Source organism: Talpa occidentalis, unplaced genomic scaffold (assembly GCF_014898055.3).
Source record: "Talpa occidentalis isolate TD23 unplaced genomic scaffold, MPIMG_talOcc4v2.1 talOcc4.9, whole genome shotgun sequence".
NCBI classification, from domain to species: domain Eukaryota; kingdom Metazoa; phylum Chordata; class Mammalia; order Eulipotyphla; family Talpidae; genus Talpa; species Talpa occidentalis.
Window position 1 is genome coordinate 51,722,638 of NW_023605305.1, and position 24,741 is coordinate 51,747,378.

Consider the following 24,741-nt stretch of genomic DNA (forward strand, 5'->3'; position numbering starts at 1 on the left):
GTATTTATGGAGCATTTTAAAAAATGAGTTATTGTTTAGAAAGCATAACTTGTTACTTTTTTTATTGTTAGAGAGTTCCAGAATGCTTTTAAACCACTTTTTGAAGAGTAAAGGAACATTCAGGTCATTGGTCATAAATTCGACAGGCAATGTACTGAGAAGGTAAAGAATGAAAGTTTCAACAAGAAATGAAAATGTGCATTTAAGCTGTAGGTAACATCTCGATACATTCTCCAGAATATTCTTTCAATCTCTCTCTCTCTTGTTCTCTTTCCCTCTCTTTTCCTACTTTTCTACAACATAGACCAAGATGACAGAAAATTAACTTAAATTTTTATCTCTCACAACAATAAAGCTTTTCTAGAAGAACAAATCTATCCCTCAGGAATAACATCTTTTACCAATTAAATGGACATAGTGCATTCAATTCATCCTTCTGAATTCAACTAGACAAATGCAACATGCAAGATACCAGAAACAAAAAGAACAGTACTTCTAGTGTTAGTCCTTTTTGATACAGAAGGTAAGGGGAATACAGTACATTTGCCCTCAAAGTTTGCTGATTCCTTAGAATTATCAACACAATGATGAATTTTGGAGCTGCTAGGACTAGAGAATTAATTACATTAATTTCTAATTACATAACTCTAAACCAGGATATTTGATCAATTAGAACCCAGAATCTTCATATAAAAATGGGGATTTGTTTATCTGTCAATTTTTTATTATTTGTCAATAATGAGTATTGACTTCTACTACGTCCCAACCACCACTGTGTTTAATAAAAATTGATGAACTGGGATTCTGCCCTCATGAATGTTACAATATAGTGGATATTCGTTTCAACTATCAAGAAAATGATAGCATCTAATCATTGGTTTATCTTAAAATGAAAAGATAATTTATGTGTAATTCTTAACCTAGTTCCTATAAAGTTATTTTTTGTCATAATCACTAAAAATATTAGTAAGGATACTGAGTTAAAAACTGCTATGGCAGAACAGAAATATCATTTATATACATCCTATCTTTCTCCATCGGTAGTATTATTCTGATGCAGGATTAATTTCCTTGAATTTGGTTTACAGTGACTTACTGCATTATTATCTTCCATGAATTAAAACAGGAATATAAATTCCATTAAAGACAACCATCTATTGTCTAATCCGGCACCTTGTTTTTTGGGTATGTGATTTGTATTTACCCTTTTACCAGCTTTAAGAGAAATAATCTTTTGAGTCGCTTGTCCTTAAATATAGAAAATTAACATGTGACCTGCAGGTAATCACATTAGATCAAAACAATGTGGTAACAAAAACATAAGGACACATAGTTCAAAAGGTCCTTTTATCATAGTCATTTATCTATCCCTTAAATGGCATTTGTGCATTTGAGTTGTATAAGTTGTAGGCAGAAATACATCATGGCAAAACTGTACAGATATCATATTTATAATGTTATAAATAATGTTTTAAATGATATCACTAGTCTAATATATAGACTTAAATCATTAAAAAATTAATAAACATTTAAATTAAAAAAATTAAAACCATGTTAAATTTCAACATGATTTTATATCCATAGAATGAGATACTCTTCTGAAGATGTATTTTTGAAAAATGTAATAAAAACGTAAATGTGAAGTTCATTCTCCTGGAAAGCAGGTAATTTGAAAATACTTCTATTCACCAATAACATCTTCACTCTGAGGCAGCAAAAGATGGATGGTTCATACAAAATGTTTGGAAGTCTCTTGGGTACACTACACTGATTTTAAAAAACAGTCCACGTCTGAACATTAATTTTAAAAATAATATTTTGTAATAATACAAAATCTGTAAATAAGACAACAGAAATATTCATCCAGGAGAAAAAATTAAATATTAGGCAACCAATTATTGAGTATCATTCTGTACTCATATGTGAAAATATATACTTTGATGGTTACATTCCTCAAATTTATTTTGACTCTTGAATCTTACCTTTCTTATTATAAAACAATCAAGTTGGGACATTAACATGTGTTAGAGTGGGTAGTATACACAGCCAGTATATGTTGGGATATAATTCTTCAGAAGTCTGGTGTTTTCCTCATCTTCAGAACAGGAGTATTGACAGTTTTGTTCAGAGATGTTTGCCTAACAGCTCTGGAAATACAAAGATATTGATTCCTGAAGATATTTATAACTGTCTCTCTCTAGATACCGTCTAAGGTAATAAAACTGGAGGCATCTCCCTCTCCAGAGACATTCCAGGAAAGATATTTCTCTCTCCAGGAGAAGAGAGAGGAGAGGAGGGGGGAGTGAAGGAAAGGGAGGGAAATGGAGAGTAAGTTTATTGGAAGTACCAATATAAGAGCAAGATCTCTAAATCTTGAAGCCCCTAAGATGGAAAGGATCCACTGTGTGCACAACATCAACCCGGGCCTGCCTGTGCATTCACCCTGCCAGCCTGAGGGGCACAGGAAACTAACAGAACCATGAAGTCCATGCTCCCTTCTATGCAATGAGTAATAAAGCTCCTAAAATCATTTGGTCTAATTGTCTTCTTACTGACTAAACTTAGGCATGCGGGGCAAACCTGTCTAGCAGCTGCACTTGTTACTGGTCTCTAGGAACTGCTGGCCACTTGACACTCCTGAGATCACACTGAAATCACATGAGGTAATTTTTCAAGACATGTACATTCCCCTGGATTTTTATATCTCCCATATGTGTTTGAAGACTGACTTAAGAAGCACTGTGTCTGATGAGAGATGTCTCATTTTCCAGGTGTGTTAGAGGAGGAGGGAAGAAAGTAAAGAGGGAAGGAGGGAGAAGGAAATTGAGGTTTAGAGCAAAAGCAATTTGCCAAAGTAATTTAACCAGAAAGTGTCAAAGCTGGCATCCACATCTACATTGTGTACCTCCAGAAAAGATATACTTTGGCAGGAGATGATATTGCCTCAAAAGATCATCAAACAAATCAAAGAAAAAGTAAATTGTGGATTATCAAGATTTTCTATTTTATAAAAATATGCCAGTTCCTAGCTATGTTTTTAGGCCTAGGATATCAAAATAGGTCAGTCTCAGAGAATGAAATGTTACAAGTTCACAATGGCAATGAAGGAAGTTTCTTTTAGGCACAAACCAGCAGCAGCTAATGAAATATAGATATTCCTATATGACCATAATAAAAGTACTTCTGGGTCATACTTGTGTTCTAGTTGGTCTACTACTTGAATTATATATATAACCTACAGTCACAAGGAGAATGTTCAAAATAGCATGTTGTAATAGTTTCTTATTTTGAAAGGTTTAAAAAAGAAGAGGGGCCTCCCTGGTTAAGCACAGCACTACGAAGCTATCCACAGCCTCTGCAGCTTGAGTTCAATCCCTGGCCAGCCAGGGAGCTACCCACATGGCGCAGCAGACCTCTCCTGTCTCACCCACTGCTCCCCTCAGCAGTGTATTTTAGTCAATCTGCCTGTTCTGTTCCCTACTCTGTCTCTGGTGAATCTTCTCATCCCCTGCACCTCTGGCCTGTACCCTGGTTCTTGTATGTGTAAATAAATAAATCTAAAAAAAAAATTAAAGTCAATAAGAATAAATGGATAAAGCATAGATAACCTCCATGTAAAAGAAATCCATAAATCTCATCAGACTGGAAAAATACTTTCAAAGTAATCCTAACTAAATAACATATGAATATTATAACTAGCTCAAATGCAACAGCTTATTTTCAGTTATGGAAAATCATCAGGTTCATTTCACTGGGTAGCTTGTGTTTCTTCTCTAGAAATAAGCATGAACCAGATGGAATGCAACTATCACTTAGGCCCTTAGGGTTTATACCCTGCTGAACTACTATTGAATTTTTCTCTTCTTTCTTTTTGTGGATTGCCAATATTTGAAATTTCTTCAAGTACTCCAATTTCTTAAAACAGCATAGTATTTTAAATTCAAAACTAAAATAAAACTAAAAAAAAAAAACTATGCCAATGATATTTTAGTTTTATTATATGAAATTATAATTTATTTACCAATGGAAATGAATAAGATACTTGTTAAACAAAAAGATCACTTCTACTTTTTAAGATAACAAAGTATTGTGGCCTTAAAATAAATGAATATATTTCACATACTTTAAAATATATGAATTATGTTTTATATATATGAACACATAATAAATTTCATACTTACAGTAAATAAAAAGAATGAAAATTATTTCTATTGAGGGGCCTCCCTGGAAGTGCAGGGATTAATGACAGCACTATCAAGCTATCAACAGTCACTACAGCACAAGGTCAATCCCTGGCCAGCCAGAGAGCAACCCACAGGGTGCAGCAGACATCTCCTGTCTCGCCCACTGGTCCCCTCAGCAGTGTACTTCAGTAGATCTGCCTGTTCTGCTCCCCACTCTCTCTGGTGAATCCTCTCACCCCCCACACATCTAGCCTGTACCCCAGTTCTTGTATGAGTAAATAAATAAACCTTTAAAAATTATTTCTATTGAATATGACTTCAAAGTTAATTATCTCTAACTCTGAGCAACCATGGGATGTTAGATCGCTATAGGGATTTTATAATATCAGAACTAACAAATATATGGAGGACCAAATCATCATAGTATCTAATAATTCCTTAAGTCTTATATAAGAGATGAAAATTAAAACAGGGAAACAGAAGAATAAAGCGATGGTCCCAGTGGAATCCTGTACCTGTAGGATGCCAAGCCAATGACATTTCCCCACCAGAAAGGCTTGAGCATTATTATAATCAAAGGTAGAGAAAGGAATGCCCGTTGAGACAATAGAAAAGTAGGATCAATAATTTCTCCACAGGATATTTCTTAATGACAACAGAGAGATTCAGAGAATGCAGTGCTTCCTCACCTCTTAAAAAAAAGAAGTTAAAAGTTTATTGCAAACCCCACTTTGTCTATAATATCTACTTATAGAACCCAGCTGTGCTTCACTTTTCATGAGCAATGAATATTCCAACTCTGCAAGACAATATTGATGAACACTGTAAGGAAGATAACCCCTGCTTGCAACATGTACTTTACCAAAGAGAAGGTAAATATACCTGCAGTTCTGCAAATTTATGCTATTGTCATGTATAAGTTATATGTTCTTAAAAATGTGATATTTTCATCAAACATTCTGGGTTTTATCCTAGAAATTTGTGTGATAGTCAGCATACATTATTGTGTCATAAATCCCTAAAAATTACCCTCAAGGTCAATGATAAGCCAGAAGCGTTTAGAAACTCTTCTTCTGGTTATAGTTTATTACAGAAGAAAGACATCAATTAAAATCAATAGAGGAGAAAACCACAAGAGCAAAATGCAGGAGGAATCAGGTACAATTTTCCAAGTGTCTCTCCATGAGGATGCACTTAGTTCTCCTGGTAATGATGTACGGAAACCTCTGTAAACTGTTGCTAACTCAGGAAACTCGCCCATGTTCCATTGTGTAGTCACTGGTCTCAGTGACTCAGATTTTAGTCCTCCCCACCCCTACCAAGCAAAAACCAGCCTTCACCATAAATCACATTAGGCCAAATGACGCAGCAGAATCCCCCAAGGCCTTGAACATACCAAAACAATTTAGTTAGGCAGAATAAACCATTGAGCAGTCCAGAAGAAAAGCCTTTCTCTGAAATATTTAAACAACCCTGGAATAAATTCTTGTCCATTTACACTCTACTGGTCTTAACTCCTTTGCAGTAAATAGATATGGCAATAACAAAAATAATGTTATCAGTTCCATACATTATTCTGAGAATTAATTTTGATGAGCCATGTGCATATCCCAAACACATTTCAGTTATAATTGTTACCATACTGATTAGAATTGAATAGCCAATAAAATCCAAATGGATAATAAAACTTCTTTAAACCACATAGAAAATATTATGCTGACAATTAACATGCTGAAATCCACTCCATTTTTCTACATGAAAATAAAATTCTGCTAAGAATGGCATTGCTTGCATTTGCACTATATATTTTCTAATTACATAAGTTACTTTTTAGAAATAGTATCATTTTTATTGAGGTAACAACATTTACCACTGAAAGTCCAACTCAACCCTTTACCATAAATGTGAACACACACACACACACACACATATATATATATATATATATATATATATATATATATATATATATATTAGTGAAATAAGTCAGAGACTTATATAAGTAAAAGATAAGATAAAAATGAGACAAACACCATGTAATTTCCTCACATATGGTATATGGAAAAGCCAGACAAATTAATGAACTAAATATAGCAAAAGTAAATCTTTAGGCTACAAGATCAAGACCAAATTAGTGGTTACCAGAAGTGAAAGGAGCAAGTGGGGTGGGTAAATCAGGTAAAAGAGGTCACTTGTGTGGTAAAGTATAGAACTGGACTTTGAATGGTGAATTGAATGTAGTATATACAGATACTGATTTATAATGAGGTGCATCTGAAGGTAATATAATATAATGCTACTTCTATAAAATTATATTAAACAACAGATAATGATTTAAGCCAGGATATGAGCTCGATTGATCACAGTGAAATACTACTGAAGAAAAGGGATCTATCTTAGTGTGTTCTTCTATCCTCAGACTCCCAAATAGTCCTATCCAAAATAGGACATATCCGGTAAAGGGTTTTATTTTTTATCTCCAGGCATGACCTTTTGCATTAGGTGATTTGTATATATTAAGTACTGAATAAGTATTTGGACACTACAGTGAATAGCTGTCAATAAAAGCATGTTTACAAGGCTGTCTTCATATTTTGCTGGTTTATTCATGGTGAAATTAATAGCACTAAACATTATCCAGTCACCATTGCCTCAATGGCTACAGAGTAACAATGTAGTTTCTGCTGCTACATGAAGCTTAAGTATGAAGTTAAATTATTGAGATAAAGAGACAGAATATGAAACATTCATTTTGATAGTGTGAATATAATAAAAAACAGTGGGATTCTAGAATTTTCAACTAGGTGAGGGACTTCTGAATTCAGTAGTTTATTGATATAGGGGAGGTAGACTGGTTCTAAAGCTGTCAGTTCTCATGATTCTTTCCTGATTTGAAGGTTTCTGAAGAATAGAAGCAACCTTGGCTGCTGCTTTGGAATTATCATTCTGGTAGTCAATCCTTAAAATGCTCCTACATTCTTTTTCTGTAGTCTTTCCAAAAATTCTATGAATGAGGTCCCTTAATAAATCATTTCCTAATTAAACTGTATGACAAGCAAAGGGAGAAGATCATGGCATCACTGAACTAGTCTGTCATATTTCAGTTCTGTCGTCATTCTCATTTCTTAGGCAAGATTTCCCCCTAAGATTCAACTTTCGGGCCTCCCTGGTGGTGCAGGTGGTTGAGCACAGCACTGTGAGGCAGTATGCAGCCACCCAGTAGATCCCTGCCAGCCTCGGAGCAGCCCACATGGCGAGCAGACCTCTCCTGTCTCACCCGCTGCTCCCCTCAGCAGTGTACTTTGTCAGTCTTCCTGTTCTGTTCCCTGCTCTGTCTCTGGTGAGTCCTCTCACCCTCCCACACATCTGGCCTGTACCCTGGTCTTTGTACAAATAAAATAAATATTTTTTTTTAAAATGATTCAACATCCCCATCTCTAATAAACAGTGTTTACTATGAAACGTTTACTCTGAAGATAATGCAAGTTGAGCTGTTACTACATTGCCCTACAATAACCAAAGTTGTTGGTGCTGTTGCTAAACCCACATCAGCCAATTATCCAATTACTGAATTATATATCCTAGGCAAGAGGTAATCATCTAGGTTTACAAAGTAAAATTGTTCTTCAAGAGTTATTAGTTAACCAATATCTAAGTAGAAGGTAAACTTGGAATTATTAGAATATTGAAAGAAATATATGAAAATTTGTTTTTTCTTCCTACCATTTTCTCTACTATTCCTCCCTCTTTTGAGCTTGCCTGTTAGTTACATTAAAATATTGGTTGCAAAAGATAAAATTGCTGGACCTTTGCAGCATCCACCTTAACAATTCCAGGATGAGATATGTTCAACATCATCAGCCAAATAACTCAAGAGAAAATTAAAAACTTTATCACTATTTCTTCAAATTATTTTTGTAAGGTTTTCTCAAGTATCCTAAGATGCTAAGAAAATATATAACTAAATTAAGTGTTTTCAAAAATGGCTTAAAATATAATGTTGATTAAAAGAGTATTAACTGGGCCTCCCCGGAGGCACAGCAGTTGAGTGCTGGGTTGCAAAGCTGCCCTCAGCCTCTGCAGCACCAGTTCAATCCCTGGCAGCCTGGTGAGGGTCCCACATGGCACACAGATCTCTCCTGCGGCCCGCTGCTCCCCTCAGCGGTGTACTTTGTCAGTCTGCCTGCTCTGCTCTCCGCTCTGGCTCTGGTGAATTCTCTCACCCTCCCACCTTCTGACTGTACCCAGTGCTTGTATAAATAAATAAATAAATATTTTTAAAAAACAGTATTAACACATAAGAACACATAAGACAGAAACATACATTCATATGTGCATACACACATTACACATAGACATTTACGTGATATGAGGGGGACAAATGAGGTTGAACGAATGTATTTACAAAGTTTGTCCCAATGCTGATAGTCCAAAAGTTTATACACCTATTAAATATGAAAAAAAAGGATAAAATTAATTAGGAACAGTTTCCTGATAAGTTTCGGTCAGATATAAAGAAAAGGGCCAAGGCAATAGTCCAGCCAGCCGGAAAGAAAAGGGCTACATTTGAAGTCATATTATTCAAAGGTTCAAAGGCACAGGTATCCCTTTCTTAATTTTATGCATATATATGTGTGTATATATATATATATATATATATATATATATATAACAAGTTATTTTTACTGCTCTAGTACTTTCAACATGATCAGAAAAAGTTTCTTACTACTCATCACTTTTTGCTTTGCTGACATTTCAGGGTGAATGCAATCATTTTGTGACTCACTCCTAGTGTCTTCACCCTGGCAGCAAACATTTGCACATTAACCAATAACAACACATGCTGTCTCTATCTGACTTTGTATATTTCACACCATGAAATGATATTGTATTATCATTTTCTTCCATGCTACACCAATAATCATGTGAAGCATAAGCCTTTGAAGACATTTGTTGTTTGTTTGTTTGCTCTAGGAGTCTATTTCAGACTACTTAAGGCAATATGTACAGAAGTGGTAAGTTTTCTGATGATAAGGAAAGTTGGATGAGGCCTGCCCTTTTATGCTTAACATAAGTGATTTCCTAATTGTAAAGGACTGGTTTAGAGCATTTCTGTATAAATGTTTGACTAACATCTGGCAGAGCAGTGGTAATTTACCAAAAAAGATACCAAAAAGGCAAAATAGCTGTTTTAAGTGAATTTCGATAAGTAGACCAATAAAAATAAAAGCAGATTTCTTCCCCCATGTCTTTGGATAAATCAGCTCAAATTTATGCAGGTATTGTAATTGTATTTATTTAATTTAATAGAAATAAATAGTATTAAAATTGTTCACTCAGAATCCACAAGTAAGCGGTAAAAAACCTATTTTGAATGATAAAATTAATAAAAATCCTAAATATAATGGTAATCTTGTTCAGTTCATACTTTCTCCAAACAAACTATAAATTCTAGCCATTCTACAACTATACAAGTGCTATAACTTCTCTGAAAAATGTGAAATTTAGCTACATATGAGTGAAAATATTGATGGATGGCTGATGCAAATACTGATAGTGGGGGGCTATTATCACCCCAGAAGTCTGTTTCTTGTTCTGACAATGCTGTGCCCACTGCACAGAATCTAAATGAAAATTCAGCACTAGATGATGTCTTATAGTTACTATATAGATTGAAAAACAGAATTTAAGTGATTTTTTTTCAAAATTATAACTAAAAATCATAAATAGAATTAAGAGCAAGATTTCATATTTGTTGAGGTACCATTTTGAATGATACACCTTGACACTCAAGAAGAACTTTCAAATTGATGTATTATCACAGGAAAATTTTTCTTAACCAAACTTTTCTCTCTCTTATATAATAAACATTTTCACTGCTTACAAGTGAAAGACACTATAGTTCTTTGTTACTGAAATGTTGAGTTTTGTTTCCTATAATTACAGGCTGTACTAAATCAAGGTAGCATTTTGCCAAAGAAGATTTTTCTCATTGCCAAGGATAATAGGTAAACACTACTACTATGGACATATTATTCCTTTCAGCAAAGAACAGTGGATCCTATTTGAAAACAAATGTAGGTTGACAGCCTAAAAACTGAAAGACAAATTAAACATTTGCTCTAACCTTTTTTTGAGTTGGTAGCTGTAGTAGTTATTACAGTGTAAAAATATTACCATAAACTCAGAGACTTAAAACCACATCTGTATATTATCTCACAGGTTCTATATATGAGGACACTGAGCATCCACTGCTTCAGGATCTCACAAAACTGAAATCAAAAAGTATCGACTTGGACTGTGGTCTCTCCTGCGGCTCAACAATGGAAGGATTTGCTTTCATGCTTATGTAGTTGTTGGTAGACTTTATGTCTATGTGGGTTGTTGACAGAGGAGCTCAGGAGCTCAGGTTTGCTGACTATAAGCAAATCTGGAGGCTACATAATTTCCTTGCCACAAGGACTTTAACTGTATTGCTGCTTACTTCTTAAAACCTTAAGGGATAGCATCTCCTTGTATTACAGTGTAAGGTAACCTCACGCTGCACACGTAAATATACACATAAGCTATCTTTGTCACATTCTATTCATAAGAGTAAGTCACTGATCCTGCCTACTCTAAAGAACTGGAAGTCACACAAAGTTACAAATTCTAGAAGTCATGAATCATAGGCCACTTTCGAGTTTGCCTGTCACACTGGCATACTATATGAAAGTAACTATTTCAAGAGCTTATATAATCAGGTGGGTCAAGAGGATTTCTGGTCTCTGATCCATCATGTAGGTAAATTAGAAATGTTCACTCTGCCCTAACAATAAGCAGAAAGCTGAAAATGGAAGACTTGACACCCTTTTTTTGAATCTATCAGAAAAATGAGGTCAGAGGGGAAACCACTGTCCCAAAAGTTGGACAGAAAAGTGGATGCAGAGAATCACAACCTATTGGAAAAGAAACCAATTAGCATAAAACTACCATAAAACCAGTACAGGGGAAGGGAAAAATGAACTGTAATCAATTAATAGTTGAATCTCAGTATGGATAACCCTGAGAATAAAAATAACCAAAAGGGCCAAGTCAGACACTTTTAATAATAAGTTTTACCTCCTGGAAATCTACAAGCTACCCATAGTGAAAATCAGTAAAAAATCCTCTCATGTTTCCAGGAGGGGAAGAAGGATAATGAACTTTTTAAAACAAGCTAGAGCATCCTGTTTTGTTTAATCAGGTCTCTCCTCAGGTGAAACTATTTTACTTGCTAGGAACTTATCAACTGTTCCCAATTACAACCCCCACTAGCTAGACCATCCCAACTGAAAAGGATATGGGAGACTGAGAGAATCATGACTATTGAATACTTCCTATTTCTCTTTACCTTTAGACTGCATTATTAAAGGTCTATTTTTTCAGGTTCTTTTACCTAGCATATCATTAAAAGGCAAAAGTTTAAAAACATAAACTATCACAGGAATCAGAGTAGTTATGTCAAGAAGTTAGAATTCTCAGACCAGGAATTTAGAGAAATAGCTATAAATAACAAACTAAAAACACTTACATGCATAGGGTAGACCACATTCAAGAATGGATGATAACGTAAGCTGAGAAATGGAAATTCTAAGGAAGATTTTTTTTTTAAATTCTGGAAATCAAAAGTGTGATGACAGAAATGAATAATTCTCAACATGGCTGAGGAAAAAAGTATCTCTGAACTTTAGAATATGAAAATAGGAAATTCCAAAGCTGAAAAGAAAAGTGTAAAAGGACTAAAACCACCAGAATAGGGCCTCCCTGGTGGTACAAGGGGTTGAGCTCAGCACTATGAAGCTATCTGCAGCCTCTGCATCATGAGTTCAATCCTGGCCAGCCAGGGAGATACCCACACGGTACAGCAGACCTCTCCTGTCTCTCCTGCTGCTCCCCTCAGCAGTGTATTTCATTCAATCTGACTGTTCTGCTCCCCACTCTGCTCTGGTGAATCCTTTCGACCCTCACACCTCTGGCCTATACCCCAGTCTTGTATGCATAAATAAATAAATCTTAAAAAAAAAAACACAAGAATAGACTGTCTATAAGCTATGGAACATCTACAAAAGGGATAATGTACATCTAATGGGAATTCAAGAAGATAAAGAAATGGAGAGAAACAATATCCATTTGAGGCTATTCAAAGAAATAATGATTGAGAATTTCTACAAATTGATGCAAGGCAACACTATGTGGAAATGACACAATAGATCTATGGAACAGAATAGGGACACCAAAATAGAACCACATAAATTACTATAACCCAAAATATACAGAGAACTCTTAAAATTCATAAATTAACAAACAACCTGATATAAAAATAAGTCAAAAACCTTAACAGACACCTCACCAAAGAATATGTACAAATATGTCAAATAAGCATATGGAAAGATGTTCATCATCAAATGACATCAGGGAAATACAAAATAAACAATGAGATACCACTACGTACTGACCAAAATTGTGAACACTGACAGAGCAAGTGCTGGCAAGGATGTAGAGCAAGAGGAAGTCTCATACATTGCTGGTGGGGATGGATAATGGCTTAGTCACCTTGGACGGAAGTTTGGAATTTTCTTAAAAAGTAAACATACTCTTAGCAAAAGATAAGGTCCAACAATCATCCTCTTATATATGACTAAAACATGTTCACACAAAACCTGCACATGGGTGTTTCCATCAACTTTATTCATAATTTCCAAAACTTGCAAACCAAATTGTTCTTTAGTAGGTGAATGTATAATGAACTGTGTTACATCTAAACAATGAAATATTTCTCAGCACTAAAAAGCAATGAGGAAACTTGAATGTATATTACCAGGAAGGGGAAGTCAATTTGAAAGGTTACATGTTATATGACTTCAATTATGTGACGACCTTCTAAAAAAGTCAAAACTATAGCGATAGTAAAAATTTCAATGTTTGCCAGGGTGAAAAGGATAGGATAGATTTTTTAAGGTCCTTACACAATTCTGTATATTACACTGCAGCAGACATATCATTCCACATCTGTCTAAATACATATAACAAAAAAAATCTAATATAATCTATGTACTTTATGTTATAATGATGTGTTAATGGACATTCGACAATTATAAACAACGTACTATTGCAGGGTGGGATGTTGATATTTGGGGAGATTATGGGTGTGGAGATATAGGACATATGGGAATACTGTGCTTTCCACTCAAATTTCCTGTGAATCTAAAATTACTCAGAAATATAAAGCTTATTATATTTTAAAAGAGTGATTTGATTATACTTCCAAAATGAGATATAGTCCAAGGACTAAAGAGCTGCAAACATTGAAAGAGTTATCCTATTCTTGGTGGTAGTGTTGGTTGACTTTCAGACTCAGTTTGTATTTTAGGATATGGGAAGTGAATATTTGTATTGATTATTCATAGGGAATATCAGTATTAGATAGAAGATAAAAATATAATGAGATTTTTTAAATTAAATAGAAAACTCAGAATCCTGAATTTGAATATAAAGGACCAGTTTCAATACAAACTAGTTTATCATTTAAAACTATGTGTATCTTCTAAATCTGCTAAAAGTACTAAGAAACAATATCAATCAAAGAGCAATGAGCACCTCTAGAACATAAATTTCTGTCTACGATTACCACTTCCCTATAAATAGTTCCTCAGTATGATAATAAGCTTTATGTGTTGACTTGACTGTAGTGTCCAGTTAGTTATTTAATCAAGCACTAATCTAAGTGTTGCTGTTAGGTGTTTTGCATGGGATTAATATTTACAACCACTTGATTTAAAGGAAATTGCCCTCTCCATGGTCACTTGTGTAGGCTATATCCAATCAGCCATGTATGTAAACTGAGGTTTCCCTGAAAAAGCAGAGGTCCTACAGCATCAGTCTCTCTCCACGTATTTCCAGTGTGCCATCATGAGCTATGAATTTCAGATTTCTCCAGCAACAAATATCTCTAATCACAATCATATAAGCCATTTCTTTATGGTAAGTTTCTTTGTATGTGTATGAGTATACACAGATGCACATGTATATTTATATGTATATGTGAATGTGCATGTATAGGTATGCTTGTTCAATTAAAATGTTAACATTTGGGCCTCCCCTGGTAGCGCAGCAGTTGAGCGCTGGGCTGTAAATCTGCCCGCAGCCTCTGCAGTGCCAGTTCAATCCCTGGGCCACCGGTGAGGGTCCCATGGGGCGAGCAGACTTCTCCTATTGCGCCCACTCCTCCCCTCAGCAGTGTATTTCATCACTCTGCCTGTTCTGTTCCCTGCTCTGGTTCTGGTGAATCCTCTCACCCTCCCGCACTTCTGACTATACCCAGTGCTTGTATAAATAAATAAATAAATAAATAAACAAACAAATAAATAAATCTTTAAAAATAAATAAATAAAACGTTAACATTAATTTCACTTTTTAAAAATCTTATTTTCATGTGGCTAACACAAAATCTAGTATTAAACAGGTAGATTGCATTTGATATAGTTTATTTCTAATGCAATGTTGATCATTAGGCTCCCGATCCATCTTAGTATTTTTCTGCAAGTTATTTGCTGGAGAAATTTGGTCATTATTTTTCTTTTCACACATAAGTAAAGATTCACAGAATGTAGACTTTTCTTTTTTTTAAAGATTTATTTATTTATTATACAAGCACTGGGTACAGTCAGAAGCGTGGGAGGGTGAGAGAATTCACCAGAGCCAGAGCAGGGAACAGAAGAGGCAGACTGATGAAACACACTGCTGAGGGGAGCAGCAGGGGCAGCAGGAGAGGTCTGCGTGTCATGTGGGATCCTCACCAGTGGCTCGGGATTAAACTAGCACTGCAGAGGCTGCGGGCAGCTTCGCAGCCCAGCGCTCAACCGCTGTGCCACCAGGGGAGGCCCAGAATCTAGATTTTATTGACTGTCTCCCAAGGTACAATTAGAATTTATTTCTCATATATTTCATCTTTAATAGTGGTTAGAGGTTAAAACGTGATCAGCTACAGGCTTGATTTTGTTTCAGCATGGAAACTTCATAGTTGTACTTCCATCATATGTCACGTGAACTATTGTTCATCATTGTGATTTTAGAAACCTCTACACATTATTGTTTAGATAGATTATTTAATTAGTGTTTGAAAATTGTGATAATATAAAATCATATCCCCTTTTCCATATACTTGCATTAATACTTTAAAATGAATAACAGGGCCTCCCCAGTGGCGCAGCGGTTGAGCGCTGGGCTGCAAAGCTGCCTGCAGCCTCTGCAGCACTGGTTCGATCCCCGGCCACCGGGTGAGGGTCCCACATGGCGCTCAGACCTCTCCTGCCGCCCGCTGCACCCCTCAGCAGTGTACTTCGGTCCTTCTGCCTGCTCTGCTCCCCGCTCTGGCTCTGGTGAATTCTCTCACCCTCCCGCGCTTCTGACTGCACCCAGTGCTTGTATAAATAAATAAATAAATCTTTAAAAAATAAAAATAAATAAAATGAATAACAACAACCAATAAATTATATGGAAAATACAATTTTTCCAGTTTGTGGAAATCATATCTAAATGATATATTTCGTGTAAATTGGATTGATTTTCATAATGGCTAGGTAAAAGCATACTATCAATGAAACTTCTTCAGTACATGTCACAAAAATATCAGATTTCAAATGTCACTGACAAAGAATTCCTGGCAATAGATTACAGTGCATAAGAAAACACCCACTGAATCTTGATGGCTTGATTTAGTCATACCAAGAACACTCACAGATTCAATTATGTAGCATGCAGATACAGTATAAGGAAGAACAGTCCTGAGAGATAATCCCATTCATATCCCATTAAAGCAATGAAGAAGACTCTTGAGGAACAGCAAGGATTTCAAGAGCTCCTGTTTGAGGTCCAAGGTATGCATATGATTAGACCAACCCAGCTAGAAGCAATTATCTACAGATTATCTCAGCCATCCTCAGAGGAGGAATTGCTTATGAGAGGACACAGTGTCACTCATTCTGAATTCAATAATTATAACAATTCATTAGTCAGATAGAAATGTATCCTGTGCATGATGGATAAAGAAAATGATGAGCTTGAAAATTCACCACCACCTTCAAAAATATTCCAAGTCACTTATCATTCCAACATTATTGTCTTTCTTTGCAGTCTACAAATTTCTATTTTGGAAAATAATTCTATTTTCAAATATGAAAACTTTTATATTCAGGGGATTTTCCCTTTTATAAAATAAAATTTTATTGTTTTGCCATTACTACATAATGTACTATTGGCACATATTTATGTACTATTGGTTTATAAGAACATGTAAATTTCAGGAGTACAGCGTCACTCCTTGATATGTGTGTATATCTCACTACACTTGCATGAACTTAATACAGACTGGGTGATTGGCACAAAAGATGAAAGAGGGGGATCCTTTCATTTATTAGATAAGCACTTGATCTTTTATATCAATCAGATATTGCACTGTGAAATAAGAACAGAAAAATAAGAGAAAAAAGCTTCAAGAGTTTGTAGTTCAGAGTTAGGCAGATAATAATAATAGTGTGATAAGTCTAATAATAGAGATAGGGACTCTAATTCAAATTGACAACCTGCCTTTGAATATAATCCCAGAAGCAGTATCAGTTGGATTGAATATTAAAAGATGAATTAGAATTAGTCCAAAAACAGTTATTGAAGGTAAGAATGAAAAAATACTTTTAGGAAATAAAAGATGTAATAATATAGAAGCAAAGATTGATGTCATTTTACTGTTAGCATGCACCTGAGGGTTACCCAAGTATCCTAAACTCACAAGGGTGTATGCTGTAAAAGGGATTTGGCCATCTGTGTGCACAAAAATCAATGAAGCATACTCATAGTGTGAAAGATTTTTAATAGAATTGGTGTACATAGAGAAGAAAGGGTTTCAAATAATAGTTTCCCAATAAAATTTCCTGTCCTCTCATGGTTAAATTCCCAGACCAGGATAGCCTGAGGCAGGGCTGCTGAGGTCTGAAAACTTGCCATAAGTCTAAGGGAACTGCTGGCAGGAAACCACAAGAAAAAAGGTTAGGTAGGTCCTGGAGAGTTGGGACAGAAAGGGAGACTCAAAATTTAAAATATACCACATCAAATTAACTGCTGCCATAGTCAATGCGAAGGGCCAGCCTCCTCACATGGCCCTCAGCCACGTGTCTCTTCCAGTAAGTCTCCAAGTGTCTCTACATGTTTTATATTCGGGTGTCTCCTCCAAGTTCTCTTCACACATGTGTCCCATCTCCCTTTAAATATCCACATCCATCCTGCTCAGCTGCCCATCCCCCACTCAGGAAATCTAGTTCATGGCATGCTGGGAATTGTAATCCAAAGCATGTAAGTAGAACCAGAGGAAAATGGCACCCATTCTACATCCCTCCTCCTTTCATGGAGCTGCTTCTGAAACATTATTTTCTTATTTTTGGACAGGCATTTTGGGTTATATCTATATATCTGGCATACACGTACAAGTTTGTAAGAAATTACATTGACAAAGGCAAGAATACAAAAGAATTTAGCCATCAAACTTTGAATGGCAAGTAAAAGGATATAAAAAGTTAAATGAAAACTTATTTACTTACAATTAGCAGCAAAATTAGTGCATCACCACTTTATTCTCTACACTGTTCTTCTCTTACTTTATAGTCATCTTTCCACAGTCACACAGATGAATCTTACATAGCTAAAGAACAGAAAAGCTTGTTTCAATTTTGGTGACCTGATTGTATTCCAGTCCTCTATTGTATGTGATCTTGTCTTTTTACTTGATGTTAATTATAGTTTGTAGCCCATGCAAATGAAACATGAGATGAAACATGTGATTTCAGTTGCTGGACCAAATTTCACAATTTGAAGCTGTCACTGCTACCACTTCTCCATGAAGTATGAGCTTTGCCTCTATATGAACTTTTAAAGCTACCTTTAATGCTGATCACAACAAAGAGCATTGTAGTTTGGCATATTTAATAGTCATGCTAGTGGGTTTTTTTGTTGTTTTTTTTATTTATTTTATTTATACAAGAACCAGGGTACAGGCCAGATGTGTGGGAGGGTGAGAGGATTCACCAGAGACAGAATGGGGAACAGAACAGGCAGACTGACAGAATACACTGCAGAGGGGAGCAGCAGGTGAGACAGGAGAGGTCTGCTTGCCATGTGGGCTGCTCCAAGGCCGGCGGGGATCGAACCAGCACTGCAGAGGCTGTGAACAGCTTCAGAGGCTGTGGACAGCTTCACAGTGCTGTGCTCAACCACCTGCGCCACCAGGGAGGCTCCTCATGCTAGTGTTTGATCTTCATCTTCTTTAAGAAAATCATAGCAAGAGGGAGGGAGGGAGGGAGGGAGGGAGGGAGGAAGGAAGGAAGAAAGGAAGGGAGAAAGGAAGGAAGGAAGGGCTCAAATTAGCAGTCATGACATGATACACATGTCATCATATCAAGTTTTCTTTATTCCCAGAGCAATTGCTGCCATTGACTCTGATACCTTTGATCTGCAAATCAAAGATTAAGATAAATTGCAGAGAGCTATATAAGTAGCAGTTACTTAAAATAACAAAATCTAGAAATTTTACTATTCTGCATAAAGGTCAAACTTCCAACATCAATATCTGGGAAAACATATATTGCCACTTGACAATTTTCTATGGAATGACAATTTTTTATAGAGACTGACCCATAAGGCAATGATAAATACCCAAAACTGAAATAGAGAACAGATTGTGATAAATGACATAACAAGTTTCCACAATATATAGATACTTAAAAAAAAGTCTGTTTACTTATCCATGTGTCAGTACACACCTGGGAATTTTGTTGTGCATGTTGTGACTTTTTTTTTGATGGTGAGTAATATACCAGAAGATCGTCTCCGAAATTAATGAAGATGGTAACTTTCCGGATTCATTTCATGTAGGTTAAAAAAAAAAAGCAAATTCTCATGGAATAAGCAAGTATAGCCTCTCTGAGAAAGCTGGATACAAGGTTACCTAAAGCAAGTAAGGATACTATCACTTAGAGGAGTAGCTGTAGAGCAAGATGTGATTTGGTGTATTTAAAAGTTATACTGGGGCCTCCCCAGTGGCGCAGCGGTTGAACGCTGGGTTGTGAAGCTGCCCGCAGCCTCTGCAGCGCCGGTTCAATCCCAGGGTGCTCCCCGGCCACCGGAGGAGGATCCCACATGGCGTGCAGACCTCTCCTGCCGCCCGCTGCTCCCCTCAGCAGTGTACTTCGGTCCTTCTGCCTGCTCTGCTCCCTACTATGGCTCTGGTGAATTCTCTCACCCTCCCTCACTTCTGACTGTACCCAGTGCTTGTATAAATAAATAAATAAACAAAAAAACAAACAAATAAATAAATACATAAATGAAAAAGTTATACTGGAGGTCTGTGCTTAACTTCATTTAGCAAACCACAGTGAACAGAGAAAATGGAGGAAAGGGTTGATACATGGTTTTTAGATTAGCACCTAGTGTGAGGTCTCAGATACAAGCAGATTCCTAGATTTTATATCTATGAGCCTGCAAATAAAGATATAACTCCAAATTCAAATTTCACCTGGCTGCCTACATCTGGAAAATAGTTTTGAAGAGATCTGTAGAAGCTGAACTAAAAACTTGATACTGACGTAGCATGCGTTAGGCATGCTTATTAGTGAAGTAGTGATCTCACCCTCTATTTACTTACCCTGTTCACTTATTTAACCTACCCACATATTTACCTTACCCACAGAAAACAGTAGAAGTGACTGTCCTAGCAGTGATCCAGCATTTCCACAGTAATACCACATGGTATTTAGGTAGGGTAGCCACAGGGCACATATCTCCCAGATTTGGGTTCATATGTATGCATGTTATCCACAGAAATAGTATTAGCAAAACTTTTATCTGCCAAAGTGTATCCTGACTTGGATAATGAATTACATGATCCCTCTCTGCATTTTGAATAAAAGGCAGAAATAAACCAATCTGACTCTAGATTTCTCTCAAGTTTGATTAGGAAACTTAACTTCTATATCTGTCTGGGTTTCTCAGACCATTCAGGGTTGGAAGATATGATAATTGTATAAGTGGGATAAGGCATTTGTATAAGACACTGAATCTTTAAGAGTATCATTACTCTTTCTCACTTGGTCTAAGCATGTTCCTATTTGCAAAATTCTTGAAGATAAAATTCAGGATTTTTTTCCTTAATCAATCACCTACTCCTGTGGAACTCTGCAGCCTCCATTCCTTATAATTACAAGCTCGACCCCAAACAACATGGATTTGAAGTATAAATTCATCACCACTTATTAGTAATATGCTGAAAACATTCTAGAATCTTTCTAAAATTTGCATCCAGCATGAGGGAAATGATAGTATTGTATATATGGCCCTCTTTGAGGGCTCAGGCATAACAGAATAAAAAGCTATTTTGAGATTCAGAATGTTTAGCTCCACTGAGTCATTATCCAGAAACTCACTTAATTATGTCAGGTTATCTTTTTTTGGTGACAATAAGGTTATAAAAAAGTGTTTACAGATTTATTTTTATGTCAAGAATATGATGTGACTCTAGGACAACATCACCCAAATTTAATCCTCTAATTCCATTTCATTAAGTGGATATAAACAACTCTCTAGGAAGGATTTCCTTATACAAGCAGACATATAAATGAGTCCAAACCCAATACTACCATGGACATGTATATTGCTGGACATTTAAAAGTCTCTGAGCCTCGATTTTGCATCATCAAAATGAAAGAGCTAGAAAGGTGACTCTATAGTTCTCTAAAAATGAAGAATCTATTCCTCAGTGGAACTGTTTTTTTTTTGTTTGTTTGTTTTTTAAGAATTTTGTCTTTTTTTTCCCCATCCTCTGTGAATAACACTTCTCTTATGTGTTCTTCTGTCAGGTTAAAAGCCTTTTGCCCTAACTATGATAGGTTAAGGCTTTTAAGAAAGTATAGACAAGAGAAGTCAATTATGGGTTTAAGGTCTGATAATATACTCCAAGTTTTTACAGACAACTGGGTGATTTCTCTCCTTTTCCACTCCACTTGCTATGTTTGGATGCAGCCTAGAAGAGAAAATTCACTTTTCAGCCAGTTGCACTTATGAAAAGAGTCTGGGAAAAATCCCACATGCTCAGAGCCAGCTGCAGAGAGAGAGCTGCAGAGAGGCCTGAGTGGTTCCTTAATGACTGAAGCCTGGGGACCAGGCAGTGTGGCAGGAGTCTTCAGAGAGCACATCATTCGTATGAGATCGTCAAAATAGTGGGGCAGATTATACTTAGGACATTCAGCTTCTGGCCTGGGGGCTAACCTGGCCAACCTGTGGCCCTGTGGCTAATCTGTGGTGTTCTCAAGTTGGAACCCCAGAGGTCTGCCATTCCTGTAAAGTGCTTCAAGCTTCTCCTACCATGAAGATTGGTTCTGAGTGCATTATGGAGCTCATCCTAACCTATAAATCTCTTTGAAAGAAAAGGATATTTTTCCAACCCACTGCAAAGTTATATTGTCAACTTAAACATTTGCCAGCTTTTATAAAAAACATCATCTTACCATAAAACAACCTATAAACGAATATTGTTCTTTGTAATGTGGTGATTAGAAATAATTATTTCACACATATGCTATCTTTATAGGCTATTAAATACAGCTTATAAGTCGTATTGACCTCATTTTCCCTCCTATCTTAATTTATATTTTCCTAAATCTATAGCATAGTTTTATTGTTCAGAAATAAACTAATCTTCTAAAGAACACTGGAGTGTTCTATACCTATGTGAATGGCTGTTTCTCTCCTTCACACCCTAACTGGATAGCTGCCACTTCGTTAGCCAGCTCTCAATCAAGCAAGGCAAGCACATGAATTGAGAGATTGCTGCATATGGCAGACAGTACTGAGTAACTCTGCAGGGAATACTTGCTGCCAATTTGGGGTTCTAAATCTGTTTTATGTTCACATTAGTCTCCTCAACTGAGAAGAGAATTCCAGCTTCATTCAAGCCATAGTAAGTCTCGTTTTCCTGTTGGAATCGGGATGTATTCCTGAAACAGCACACACAGAACCAATCGTTGTGGAATGAACTATCATTCCGAAACGCCTAACACGATTACGATTGTTTAGTCAGTAATAAGAAACAGTTTTGCTTTACATTTGAAAGTCTGGCATTTAACTTATGATTTTGTCAATATACACTAAAGGCCACAGAAAAAGAGCTATGATGAATCTGCTATCAACCTAACTCTGGGCACTTGTGTTTTGTTCTGGTGAGTTGCTGATATGCATAACAATAATATTGCCTAGATTCAAAAGAAAAGAAGAAGTCCATTTCCCAAATAAAGTACTTGCACCTGGCAGGAAAATCATGTGAGAAAGGTTTGAATGCAAAGGTTATCAGTTTATTACAGCAACCAAAAGCAGAGCTTGTATTTAAGAACCGTTTACTTCTTTACTGGCTTGTCCTTTCAACAAATATTCATTGTATATCTTTCTGGGCAGCACAATATGCCACTTGCTAAAGAAGTCACGGGTGAGCATAACATAGGTTTTGCTCCAAGGAGATTAAAATCTATTGGGATGAGTAAACACTTACGTGCAATAAAAGGAACTAAAAATTATCCTCTTTCCTCAAGAAGATTATATAAACACCTTTGGGTTAGTGTTATGTCATCACTCTCCTACCTCATTTGAGGTTAACCTCAAATAAGGATTTGAGTAAAAGTAGCTATTATATTTGAGCAGTAATCTAAGAAAACACCGGTAGGAGAATAAGGAAGTGAGGCAGGCACTGAAGTTACCCACTACTGGCTAAATGAAATGAATAGCTTACTGCCATGGAAACGTGGGTACAATCCCACTGGAAATGCCTATATACTCAAATGCCTGTAACTCAAAAGGGAAATGCCCTTTTGAGTTATCTTTCTGAAAGGGTAAGGAGGACCAGCTCTTTTTCCACCGGTTCCTCCCTGACATTAACTGAGGACTACCGCAGGCAGCATTACCTTTTAGACATTCCCAGCCTACCCTGAGCATGGACAGAACACATTTTTATGGTCAGATCTTGAGTAGAGATTCACAGATGCCGACCACAGTTGTTAGTAAGAAGTATAAATACCTCTGGGAATGGTGAGTGTCATGGACTATGTCTACTAATCACTTTGCTGTAGTTCATACATAGTTTTAAAAATATTGTGAGCATTTCAGCAGTAAATACTTAGGTAAGTAATATATGCATTTTGTCTTCTATAGTATTTTCAGTTTCTGCAATAAATGAAATATTTTCATTCTCTCTTATCCCTATTTCTTTTTATATATCACTTGCTATACAGATGAAATATTATGATGACCCCATAACTAATTTATCCTTGGCCAGTCACAATTATTCTAACTCATCATGTATGCTATATTATAGTAATATTTTAGGTCTTCCTTTACTAGGCATCTTCCATACCTAAGACTGCATCCCGGGTTTCTTAATCTACCCCTCATACAGGTTGCATTTTGAAATCTACAGAATGCTTGTCCTTATTTTGTTTAATCTTCACAATAAACCTATAAATAGATGGCACATAGTGCAATAGATTATTACCCCATTTTAGAGATAATCCCTAAAAATTTTCCCTAGAGAATTTGAGTTCCTTCTGTCTTTTACTAATACAAGTACTTGGCATTTGAACCCAGTGTTCCATTATTTTCCTTTTGCATTCCATTTCTCAGTGTCTTTCTGGCCTGCCATTTTCCCAACAAGCTCATGCTAGAAGGTCCCAGGTACCATGAGTTTACAGGGTACCACTGCAAACAACAGACTGGTTCAGGACTGGATGTTCCCAAGTGTGATTTGACATTTACTATGTGTCATCCTAATACTTCATGACATGCAGGGAACATAAAAACAATTTTTCATATTTTACAAACACACCAAAAATAAATGTAACTCTGTCTCAATATTAGCTTGTATCTATCTCAAAATAAAACACATACTTTTAAGGTAAGGTTCAATAGCACATTACTTTGCCAAGGAGATATAGGCAAGAAGTTGTCTGCTTTATAGCTATTATCTGATCAACCATCTCCAGCCTGTCAAAGAAGTTGGAAACGCCAAGAGATAAGATGGGAGTTAAAGTATTTCTTTGACAAGAGCTGTGCTGTGAATCCCAACTCCCAAGAGGGTTGGGGTGGAGGTCTGTCTTCTGACCTTAATCTTAGTGAGAAGAGCTTCAAAGAGATATCTCAGCAAGCTTGATTGTATTCCCAGCAGTCTGGTGACACACTGAATGAGGGTCAGACTCACAAGTGAGAATTTTAAAGGGCAAAAGGATGTAGGTGAAGCTGCCTGCTGGGCAACTAAATGAAAAGCAGGGTATAATTGAACATAACTGCACTCCCACTGATGGTAGATCAAAGGGGCATATTTCCTGTACTATATATATAAGAGAAATTTGGCCAGAGTTGGTTTAGACCCTCCAAAGTGGGACAAATGGCGGGGTAAGTAAACCTCCAAGGAAAGAGGTTGGGAGAGTACTGCCAAATGCCTAGCAAATGAGGA